The 11,712-nt window shown below is 35.5% G+C and overlaps 1 non-coding gene and 1 pseudogene across 1 annotated transcript; one reads left to right on the forward strand and one right to left on the reverse strand.

Annotated features, from left to right (window-relative positions):
- Nucleotides 1-7,766: 7,766 nt before the first annotated feature.
- Nucleotides 7,767-8,400, reverse strand: LOC115296984 (annotated as a pseudogene).
- Nucleotides 8,401-9,188: 788 nt separating this feature from the next.
- Nucleotides 9,189-9,290, forward strand: LOC115297285. The gene has a single exon (XR_003911383.1). It is a non-coding gene; the product is annotated as a U6 spliceosomal RNA (small nuclear RNA).
- Nucleotides 9,291-11,712: the final 2,422 nt, after the last annotated feature.

Genomic DNA, 11,712 nt, shown 5'->3' on the forward strand with positions numbered 1-11,712 from the left:
TATGAATTTTTTCCTTTTCAGTAAAAAGAAAGCCAAATTTTCTTGCTATCTTTTGGTTAAGGAAGGGAGTACTCTTTTCAGGGAAAACAATTAAAAGTAATATAAAACTCTACAGTGTCAAAGCAAGATGATCTTTTTATGCAAATACTACCTTAAAGTTTTTAACCATCTGTTCTTAATTGTGCTTGTGGGAGATCATTCTCATATTCTGAGAGACATACTGTGAATGCTTAGGTATGTATCTAAGACAGCTCAAGAAAGGGATCAGCACCATGTATGTTCAAAGAAATAGTCAAAGGAAAAATTTTACCTGTATTTGTTCATGAAAGATAGAAATGGAATGAAAGATATGTAAATTTTCTATTTCAGTGGAAAGGTAAACCATTGTGATTCTATTCAGTGGCCAGCATATATGTATATCACGTAGTAAGACAATAGCAATAAATGATTTCTATTTTTTCTTGTTTGTTATAAATCAGGCCTTGTTGTTTTCCAGGACCTTCAGAGATTTTAAAGGAAGATAACACAAGGAGATAGGGGCACTTGGGTGGCTCAGTCATTAAGGATCCAGCTCTTGACTTCAGGGCAGATCATAATTTCACCATTTATAAGCTACAGCCCCACACTGGACTCTCCCCTGACAATGTGAAGCCTGCTTGGAATTCTCTCTCTCTCTCTCTCTCTCTCTCGCTCTCTCTCTCTCTCTCTCTTTCACACACAAAAATTACAAAGGTGGATAAAGCATAGCCTCTATCCCATCTGTACCTGGGGAAGTCAATATATTTTTAAAGTAAAAAAATTGGTGGTAGCTTGCTAATGAAGACACTATAGCTTGCAAAGGAAGACTCCTTGAAAACTTTCAGAATGAATCTTGAACGTTGGCGTGCTGGTACCAAGTGGGTAAGATGCTGGGACAACAGAGTCAACAGCATTTCTGGATCACATATTTAAGCAGAATACAGAAGAGGATATAATGCTGGTTCTAGTTTTGGGCCATGTGATTTATATATAGTCTGATAGAATTATAGATTGACGGAGAAATATCAGTGGTATCAAATATTTTTAAGATTGTTGGTTTGACTGTAGAGAAGCAACATAAATGAACCTCTGTTTAAGTGAGAATTTGTTCTGCTGCTTTTTCTCTCTTTACAACTTAGCAAAATCACATGAAAACCATAGAATCCAAAAGGACCTTGGAGATCAAACTCCACATTTTAGAATTTAAGAAATGGGGGACTTAGAGAGGTTGAACAAGTTGCTCTAGGTAACTCAGCTAGAGAGTGGTTGATTCAGGATGGGAAGCCAGATTTGTAGTGCAATTGACAGTTTAATATACTGCACAACTTTCACACCGTTGTGCTTGTGGAAATAGTAGATCATTCCACACTGTACTACTGAAATAACTCTTTTGGAGTTTTTGCTATTTCTTGAGGGTTAAAGTTGTTGTTTGTTTGTATTGGGCAGCCTTAATGTTTCTTCTCAAACATAGATAATTCATAACTGAGTCTTCTCCTTATATGTTTTAAAAGGTGATCAGAGGTTACTAGTGGGTACATTGTGGGACCAGTATCTTGCTTTGTGTCAGAGTAAGCAGATGAAATGTGATTGTGTAATTGCTGTGTGTTGGTAATGACTCTAGACTGTAAGCTAAAACAGCTGGATTATGGTCCCACTTCTGCATTAATTAGCTGTGTGTTCTGAGTCTTAATTTCCTCATCTGACCAAAGAAGCCTTCAGTAAAATAATCTCTAAGGTCCCCATAAACTGAAATATATAATATTCTAGATCAGGAAACAGTTAGAGAAATTTTAGTCTACACTTAATACAGGGCTGTTATGGGCTAAAGACGAAAAAGTCTAAGTCTACTTCATAACAACTCACTAAACAATTGTCCAACTCTTAATTTCATACTGGATTTTGGATTTTCTTACTCACAAAATTGCTAACTTGAACTGTCAAGCAGCAAGAACCAAATACATATATCCTTATAGATACATTATAACTATACTGAACTTCCTGTGCCACTAATGAATGTGCTCCCATGCTTACTAGCCTTTGTACCTGTTGTTTTCCCTGCCTACCATTCCTTCTACCTTATCTTGGCTCTGCCCTAGCAAACTCCTACTTGTCCTTTAAGATCCAATTCAAATGTTACCTCCTTGAGAAGGCTCCCATAACAATCTTGCTTGTCAGTCAAACCAGTATTTATTGTTTACCTACTATGTGCAAAGCATTCTGTCAGTAGCTAAGGATGCTCACAGCCCCAGCTCTCATACCTTAGTAAGGAAAGTTGACATCAAGTAAATAACTTTAAGTAAATAATAATTACAGCAATGCAAACTGATGTGAGGGAAAAGCACAAAGTACTCTTAGAAGGTCTATTGGGAGGAACTAAACTCAGGCGGCATTGGTAGCTCTCTTCTCTGAATTCCCAAAGCATTTTATTGCATGTCTCTACCATAACACTAATCATACTGCATTCTTACCAGTATTATAAGTTAATGTATCTATCTGTTCTAAGCCTGTGTTGTCCGATATGGTAGCCACTAGCCACATATGGCCTTTTAAATTTAAATTTTAAAGTAATTAAAATAAAATAAAATAAAAATTTATTTCCTCAGTCACAGTAGCCACATTTCAAGTGCTTAGTAGCTACATTTTCTTTCTAGTGGCTGTCATATTGAACAACACAGCTTGAGAATATTTCCATCATCACAGAAAGTTTTATTGAACAGTGCTACTCTAGACTATGAATTCCTCAATATCAAATATTGTGTTTCATTTGTCTTTGTATCCCTAGGACTTGGAACTGTTATTTATATAGCAGAAGCTCAATGTTAATTGATTGATTGATTTACTTTAAAAATATTTGTATATGTACATATTATATGACAGGTACAATCCTAGGTATTGAGGGTAAAGCAGTGAACAAAAAATAGTTTCAGCCTCCATGGAGCTCACATTTTAGTGGGGTTGAGAGGAAATGGACAATCAACAAACCAACAAGCAAATATATAATCTATCAGATAGCAATGAGTACTAGGGAGAAAAATCAAACAGGTTAACTTACATATCAATTATCAGGAGAAGTGTTGAGGGGTGAATGGGTTGCTTTTTTATATAGAGTGGGCAAGAAAGGCCTCACTGAGGGAATGAGTCATGTAAAAGGAGCAGCAAACAATGTCCCCAAGGCAGGAGTGCATTTGACTTGTTCCAGGAACAAGAAGGACACTGGTGTTCCTAGAGTAGAGTGAGTACTGCAGAGCATCATAGAAATGATAGTGGCAAGCAGAGTAGGGAGCAGAGCTTTTGTTACTCCAGGTGAGATGGGAAAAGATGGGGATTGTTGAGCAAAGGAGTGAAAGGATCAGACTCATGCTTTAAGTGTATTGATCTGGCTGTTGTATTGGAAATAGACTGAAGGGGTTAAAGCCAGAGACCAGTTAAAGGTAAGGCAAAGGAAAATAGTTAGCTTGGTGGTGAGTGGTGACCATGAAGGTGGTTGGATGGTGTCCACATTTTGAATATACCGCAGGCAGGATATGCTGATGGATTAGATTGGAATGGGGAAGGGAGGAGAGGAGTCAAGGACGACTCCAGCACCTTGGCCTGAGCAAGTGGATGAATGGACTTTGCATCAACTGAAGTGAAGACTCTGGAAGTTGTAGATTGTGTAGGAAAACCAGGAATTTGGTTTTGGATATATTAAGTTGAAACATTTGTTGGGCTTGAATTATATACTGGTGTCTGAGGTCCAGCTAGAAGTATAAATGCTTGTTGACTGAATGAGCGAATGAAAACTTTTTATCTTAAAACAGCAATTCTGAATGTGAAGCTGCAGGGCTTAGATGTGGGGGAACAGCTTCCACACAGACAAGAGGAAATTCAAAGACAAGGCCTTAGAATGTGAACAAGTTGTGGATGTGTGGCTAAATAAGTAAGATTAATTAATTCATTATTATGATTATTATTTGAATGGGGATTTGGGGATTTTAAATCCAAAATTTCCTCTAGTTCAGAAGATGAAGCAGGATTCATTCATTTCCTATGGTTGCTATAACAAATGGCTACAAAGTTAGTGGCTACAATAATACAAATTTATTATTTACAGATCGGGAGGTCAGAAATTTAAAATGAGTCTCAGGCTAAAATCAAGGTGTATGCAAGGCTGCGTTCCTTTTTAGAAACTCCAGGGGAGAATTTGTCTTTCTCACATTGTAGCACTCTCTGGCTCTCCTGCCTCTCTCTTTTACTTATAAGGACCCTTGTAATTACATTGAGCTCACCTGAATAATCCAGAATAATCTCCCCATCTCAAGGTAGTTGATTAGCAATCTTAATTTCATCTGGAACCTTAATTGCCCCTAGTCATATAACATAATATATTCACAAATTCTGGGGATTAGGATGTGGATACCTTGGGAGAGGCAATGTCTTGACTTTGTTCTTTCTTTTACTGCCAAAAGATCAATATACAATAATAAAAGTGATTGAGAGGATGTCTAAGGTATAAACAAACTCCAATTAGACAAGCTCTCAAATGCTTTTATTAATATATATTGATCTTTTGACACTAAAAGCCAAAAAAGGCTGATAAAAGCTAAGCAAAGAACAATTTGAACAAGAGTCCACATTTATATAAAGTTCTATTTTCAATTAACTTAAGAATATTTATAGTATAGGTAAAAACAAACTCAGACCTAAGAATATAATGGTGGAGAGTGTATATCTATGTGTGTGGCTGTATTTGTGTAATTATTCCATATAAACATAATTATTACTTATAAATTTTATGTAAAGCCATATTAAATGAATGCTAGAGTTTGTTCTATGCTACTCTCAGGATTTAGTTTTGGACATTTATGTATACCTTATTTTCTGAATTTGCATTTCTGTACAATGCAAATGCCCTTATGGATCAGAGGATAGAACATTTGAGGCTGAGAGCACCCTGAAATAGCTATTATATTTAGTTGGACTAAGAAGTGTTAAATCTTATTCTGAAATGTCTCTTCTAGTCATTGTCACCAACATTCTCATGGCTGCCTTTTCAGACTAGGCCAGGATTGCTGTTATTAGTTTTCTAATTGGCATTACTCAAGTGAATCTGGAGGCAGAGAGTGCAGTGGGTTAAGAGAGGGTTCTGTAATCAAATGATCAGAGTTCAGTCTAATTTTGACTACTCACTTGATGGATGGCTATAGACATTTACCTCACCTCTGTAAACCTCAGTGTCCTTTCCTGTACAATGGGGATAGTACTGATTGCATAGAACTGTTATGGGGTTTATATTAAATTAGGAGTTAATGAACTTGACTAAGACAGCAAGTTGTGAATTTATTGATTCTCAGATCCAAATCTACCTCTTGTCCTGGCTTTTGATAATGGAACTGAACTCTTTGCCAGTTGATGCAATGGTAGGTTTTGTTAAGAGAGAGTGCTAGAGGGGTCCTGCAGGGCATAGTGAAGGAAGAAGATTTTCTTCCCAGTTTTTGGGTCTTTTTTTTTTCCTCCTAAGGCCTACCTATCAGTGTTATATGGGAGACCCAGTGGAGGTCACCCTCCAGTGAGTTTCTCTGGCACCCCATTGGGCAGTTTTCTATAGGCCATCTCTGACCCACCCATACTCCAGCAGGCAGCTTCCATTAGACCTGATCTGGCTTATGGTATCCCAGCAAATGTTACTGGCCTCCTGTGAAAGAGCTCTGACCCATGTTATCCCAGAAATCTCTCCCACCCAGCAGGCTCTAATCACCCTCTCCAAGGCTGAGGTGTAAAATCTCAGACTGGTATTGAATAAATGCCCTTAGGGTTTATTCTAGGATGACAGAGATGGTTTAACTTTATAAAATCTATAATTTACCATGTTAACATATTGACAGAGAAAAAATATGCTCATCTTAGGTTATCAGATCTTAAACTGTGAATAAAAAAAGGATGTCTACATAAAACTTAATGCAAATTTTACATTTAATGGCAAATTAATTAGAAGCATTCTCTTAAAGTCAGAAATAATTTAAGTTGCCTGCTGTCACCACTTGGATTTAGCATTGTACTGGATGTCCTAACTAGCTCAATATGACATGGAAAATAAATAAGAGGTATGGGAATAGAAGAATAAGAAACCAAATTGCCATTGTTACAGATGATATAATTATATACATATGAAATTTAAGAGAATCTAGTAGAAGTAATCAGAGTTCATCAAGGAAAATGTCTACAAAACTGTATATAAAATTAATAGTACTTGAATACATCAGATACATCAGGGTTAGAAATGTAGTTTTAAAATATCCTATTCTTTTAGTCACAAAACTATAAAGTATGTGAGGTTAAATTTAACATAATATACATATGACTTTTACAGAAAAATTTATAAAGCATTATTGAAGAATATATGGAAAGATCTAGATAAATGGAGAATGATGCCAGGTTTTTGGACAGGAGGTCTCAGTATTTTAAAATTTTGATTCTCTCCAAAATAATTTATAAAAGCAAAGCTAGTTCAATCTAAATCTCAAGTTTTCTCAGAACTTGTCAAGCTGTTTCAAATATTTATGTGGATGAATAAAGGGCCAAGAACAACCAAAGGAAAACACTTGAAGAAGATTAAAGAGAATGCACTTACTTTATCATTTATTTAGAGCTGTTATAGGTGCACCTGGCTGGTTCAGCCAGTTAAGCATCCGACTTCAGCTCAGGTTATGATCTCACAGTTTGTGGGTTCAAGCCCCACTTTGGGCTCTGTGTTGACAGCTCAGAACCTGGAGCCTGCTTCGGATTCTGTGTCTCCCTCTCTCTCTCTGCCCCGCCCCCACTCACACTCTGTCTGTCTGTCTCTCTCTCTTGAAAATCAATAAACATTAAAAAACTAAAAAAAGAGTTTTTATAAAGATACAGTAACTAATATGTGTTGTATTGGCATAAGGATACACAAATACGTCAGTGTAAACAGAACAGGGAGCCTAGAAACAGCCACATGTATATATGAAAAATTAACCTATGCGAGTAGTGGCTTTCCAGTCAGTGGTGAAAGATAAGATAATGGTGAGGCAATGGACTAGTTATACGGGAAAAATAATCTCCCACCGTAAACAAAAGTTAATCCTAACTGGATTAATAGCATAAAGACAAGTTGAAAAAAATTAAAAAATTACAAAAATAACTATGATATTTGAAGGTAAGAAAAGAGCTCTTACACAAGACCCAAGAAGCACAAAGCTTAAAAAGATTAACTTTAGCCATTTAAAACAAAAAAGATCTGTACCTAAAAGGCCATAAAATGAAAAGATAAACCGTATACTAGGTGAAAATATTTATAATCCAAGCAACCAATAATGGATTAATAAACAAATGTATATATTAATAAAAATATAAAAGCAATAAAAGGGAAATATTTCAATAGAGAATGACAAAAGATATGAAGGGTCAATCAATAGAAGAAGAGTTGAAGACCAATAAATATATAAAAAGTTGTAAATTCTCACTAATCATTATGGGTGACAAAATTTAAAACAAAATGGGGCAACATTTCATTAACAAGTAGATTGCTAAAACTGAAAAACTCTGATAATGTGATGTGTTTTGCAATAATATCTGAACATAAGAACTTTCAAAAACTGGTGGTCTTAGGATACATTGGTGCCTCTGCTTTGTTTTGTTTTGTCTTATTTTTACATTCCAATTTTTTTCTTTTAAGAGGACTGAGTTGTGTATGGGGGAGGGTTAAATGCTTTATAGACAAGAAAAAAACCAATAGAACCAATTTATTCATCATATTCTTCATATTCACCTTCTTCATCTTCCTCCTCCTCTTCATCATCTTCATCTTCCTTGTCTTCCTCCTCTTCTATTTTTTTCTTGCCTTTTCCAGCCTTGATGACTTCCTTTTTTGCCACATCAGGCTTTTCTTTTTAGCATGATATACAACAATATCCTGTTCGTATTTGTCCTTCAGTCTAGCAGCCTTCTTTTCATAAAGCTGCGCGTCATCTGCAGGAGGGTGACTCCACGTCTCTCCCAGTCTCTTTGCAATGTCACCAATGGATAGGCTGGGATGTTCTCCTTGGAGTTTTGGGTAATACTCAGAGCAAAACAAGAAAAATGCTGAAGGAGTCCCCTTGGGTGCATTGGGATGTTTGAACTTCTTTTTGTTTCCCTTTAGGGGGGACATAAGTTTTCATTTCTCTTTCATAATAGGACCTCTTTGCCTTTGCATGTCTTCAAATTTTCCTTTCTCTTTGGGAGACATGGTCTTCCATCTCTTTGAGGACTTCTTAGACAACTCTGAGAAGTTGGCTGAAGTATCTGGGTGCTTCTTCTTATGTTCCTCTCATCAAGTTTGCATAAAGAATGTGATGACATTTTGTATCTTGGCTTCTTAGGATCTCCTCTGCCCATGTTTAATTATTTTCCTAACCCAGTGCCTGTCTGGTTCTCACTTGCCCTGGCACTTTCTCTGTGGAGCTCAGTTTACTGGAGTGTCTGTGTCTGGTGAATCTACTTTGGAGAGTAATTTAATAATGTCTACAGACTTGAAGATGTATACACACTACAAGATTGCCATTCTACTTTTAAGGTATATATTGTGAACTTGTAAAAGACATCCTCAAAAGTGTCAGTTAAGCCTGTTGTATTAACAAAAATTTGAAGGATCATAATTGTGCAAGAATAAGGAAATGAATAAATTAAACATAATTTATTAGAATATTAATTTTTTAAATGGACTATAAGACTACATGTCAGCATCTGTGATTCTCTTAGGGACATAAAGAATGGTATCTCTAATACTTTATTTGTATCTTTATTTATGCATATTGGCTACATTTTATTTTATAAATATCTGAGGCAAATATTGCCAAATATCAACATTTGTTAAGTTGGTGGAAAAGGTGCTTTGTATTTTGTTATATAGCTGACACTTGAACAACATAGTTTTGAACTGTGAAGGTCCACCTTTATGTAGACTTTTTCAGTAAATACAGTACAGAACTGTAAGTGTATTTTCTCTTCCTTGTGATTTTCCTAATAACATGTTCTTTTGTTTAGAATACTTTATTGTAAGAAAACAGTGTATAAGACAACATGCGAAATATGTGTCAGTCAACTGTGTTATCGGTAAGGATTCTGGTCAAGAGTAGGCTAAAATTGTTAAGTTTGTGGGGAATCAAAAGTTATACATAGAGTACTTGCTTTGGCAGCAAGCATCTAAAATTGGGATGATGCAGAGAAGATTAGCACTGCCCCTACACAAGGGTGACATGCAAATTCTTGCAGCATTCCATATTAAAAAAAAAGTCATACATGGATTTTTGACTGGGTGGAGGTTGGCACTTTTAACTCCTCCAAGTTTCAAGGGTCAACTGTATTATTATCTGTACTTTTCTATATGTGTGAAATAGTTATAGTTAAAACTAAAATATTTATTTAAATGAAGGTGATACTAAAAATGTTAAGGTGTTTACCTCTTCCTTATTTTGCCCCACTGCATAAGTTTGAGACAGTGGCTATGATTTTAGACGGAGTCTTAAGTCTTAGTACTAAGAGAAGATATTTGGTTAATAATCATAAAAGAAGGGATTCTTACCCCTGATTTCATTAGCGCTGTGCTCTAATTACCCCTGATTTCATTAACGCTGTGCTCTAATTACCCCTGATTTCATTAGCGCTGTGCTCTAATTAAGTGAGCTAATTGTCCAGAGGTGATGACACTTATAACAAATAAAAAACTTTGCTTGATAACTTTGGACACAGTCACACGATTAAGATAAGGAACAGCTGTAGTGCTTGGGGGACCTGAGAGCAACAAGATGCTGTTACCAATGCTAGTCAATCTGACATGAAAAATGTTACATAGTGTAGAACACTTGGGCTATTAACATCTAACTAAATTCCATTTTTTATTGAGAGAATAGTAAGCAGTGGTTTGTTTTAATTTAATTTTTTAGAACAACTATGTGTATGGAGTTGAAAAAACAGTAACTTTGAACAGAACTTGAGGGGCTTTGAAAAGATGAAAAGAATCTCTTTTCTGCATTTATAGATATCTCATAAATCTCATTTCATCTGTAAGGGTTAGGTTCCTAAAATTCTCATGGTAGGAGAATTTCTTAGTTTTATTTATTTTTTGGCTATGGGACTTAAGGACCGAAGAGAAATACAGAATAGGAAGAAAAACATTTAGAGAGTAGATGAGTCAAAGCTCATATATGCATACACATATGTGCATATATTTATGCATATAAAATATGTGTAATTTAAATAATACTAAAATATAAAACACCACAGAAAATTAACGATATTATTCATAGTTTTTTTTGAGTAATAGCAAATATCTAATTTGGTTTTATTTATTTTTTATTGGAAAAGTGAGGAAGCTGGCTTCTTAAACCATGGTTCTTTACTCTCTCATCATTCAGATTCAAGTTTGAATTTAGTTGTGCATTTGTGGCTTTGAGGGATTTTGATGGCTAAGCATGGCTAATTGGCCCTGTTCAATGGGTTAGACCCTTCAGAAGACATTTTCTGCAAGTAACTTTTGGTTGTATAAAGTATGATCTTTAGGGAAGGTTGTATTGGATTGATTTTAGAGTATGCTAAATGCTAAAGTTGGATGTTTTTAGAATATTTTTCCCATCATTATTCCCCCAAAGCAGTTACAGAAAGGGAAGTGAGGCAAGAGAGATCCGTGCTTTCTCAGAGACAATGCCATGGTTCTTGATCATCTGACTGATGCTAGTGACAGAAGTAGCTCAGCGATGCCCACATATTAGACTTGGAACTGCCATGGTTGCTGAAAATGTTTAGAGAAGGAAATTCTCTGAACCTATGTAAAGGAACATAATGTAAAAGGAACTAACTTACGGTCAGAGAGGAAGAACTCTAAATATATCTGACTGCATTAAACCATAGAATTACAGACTCCTGTTATTAAAGCTGGAAGAAACCTTAGAAGTTTTCTAGTTTAACCTTTTCATTTTTCATCTATCATAGAGATATTTAAAACTGTGTCTAAAGGCACCATTGGCTCAATTCTTTTCTAATTTATTTTGACAGTCATAACAGTCAAACCAATTGTGTGTAAAAGAGACACAGAGACAATTTCAATGGGATATTAACCTCTTGATACATTATTTTAAATATCAGTCATAAAAAAGCCAAGGTTTAGAAGCCCAGCTTATGGCTTATGTCATCCTGCATATTTTAAATGCACCATAGTTAAAATTTAAATGCCAAATTGTCTAGATATCATATACTGCCAAATATGCCTTAAATAGACAAGGACTATGCTATTTATAACCTACAGAACACCATGAAAAACCTCATTTTCCTACGTGTGAAGTGTGGAAGCTAGGATGAAAGAGAGTGTTTCACTTGATTTATAAGCTTTAAAATATTAAAAATAAGGAACCCCAAACCAAGACCTGGCTTCCAGCATTTAATGAGTATTTATTTGACTGTATAAACTATCTCTCTGCATAAGCAGATTCATTCTGGTTAATGCATTTTTTTTTTCAAAGTGTTTTCAAAAATTGTCTTCCAAGTAAGTGTGAGTAGTTCACAAAGTGGGGAAATTTACCAAGAGAAAAATTTAATGAAGTTTTTCAGGAGAAAAATGGAGAGAACCTCTGGAGGATGTATATATGAGGCAAAATAGAGCTTATAGGAAACACAGAAATCCTTTCAGGCCTCCAGGTCACTGTGTACTTTTTT

This window comes from Suricata suricatta, chromosome 7 (assembly GCF_006229205.1).
Source record: "Suricata suricatta isolate VVHF042 chromosome 7, meerkat_22Aug2017_6uvM2_HiC, whole genome shotgun sequence".
Taxonomy (NCBI): domain Eukaryota; kingdom Metazoa; phylum Chordata; class Mammalia; order Carnivora; family Herpestidae; genus Suricata; species Suricata suricatta.